This window comes from Myotis brandtii, unplaced genomic scaffold, assembly GCF_000412655.1.
Source record: "Myotis brandtii unplaced genomic scaffold, ASM41265v1 scaffold4, whole genome shotgun sequence".
In the NCBI taxonomy this organism is placed as follows: Eukaryota; Metazoa; Chordata; class Mammalia; order Chiroptera; family Vespertilionidae; genus Myotis; species Myotis brandtii.
In genome coordinates, this window is record NW_005365371.1 from 3,166,382 (window position 1) to 3,167,061 (window position 680).

Consider the following 680-nt stretch of genomic DNA (forward strand, 5'->3'; position numbering starts at 1 on the left):
TTTTTGTGCACCGGGCCTCTAGTTATATATATAATTATATATAATATAAATATATATTATATAATATACATAATGTTATATGTATAAAATATATACAATCTACACTAATAAAAGACAAACATGCAAATTGAACACACCTTTGCTACACCTTAAGCCACGCCCACCAGCCAATCAGAGCGACTATATGCAAATTAACTCAACCAAGATGGCAGCCACAGAGCTGAAGCAAGCAGGAGGCCTGGTTGCCATAATGATGGAGGAAGCCAAGCTTCCCGCCTGCCGCGGTGGCCGGCTCCGAGCTCCACTCAAAGCAACAAAGTTTCAATTATAGAAGGTAAATGCACCCCAGATACCTGCTTTCAGCCGGCCGTGGCCACGAAGCTGGAGCGAGCAGGAGGCTTGCATTGCCTCTGGCGATGGAGGAAGCCAAGCTTCCCTCCCGCCTGCCCTGGCCGGCTCTGAGCTCCTCTCAAGGTTACAGAGTTTCAATTATAGAAGGTATATAAATCCCAGAATAAAAAAAAAGAAAAAAAGGAGAGGTTGGGAGCTTCCATCACCGGGGGGCTTGGCCAGCCTAAAAACGGCCCTCAGCCCCTCATCCGGACTGGCCAGGAACCCCAGTGGGGACCCCCCCACCCTAAAAGGGTGTGGCCAGCCTGCAAACAGCCATCAGTCCCTCA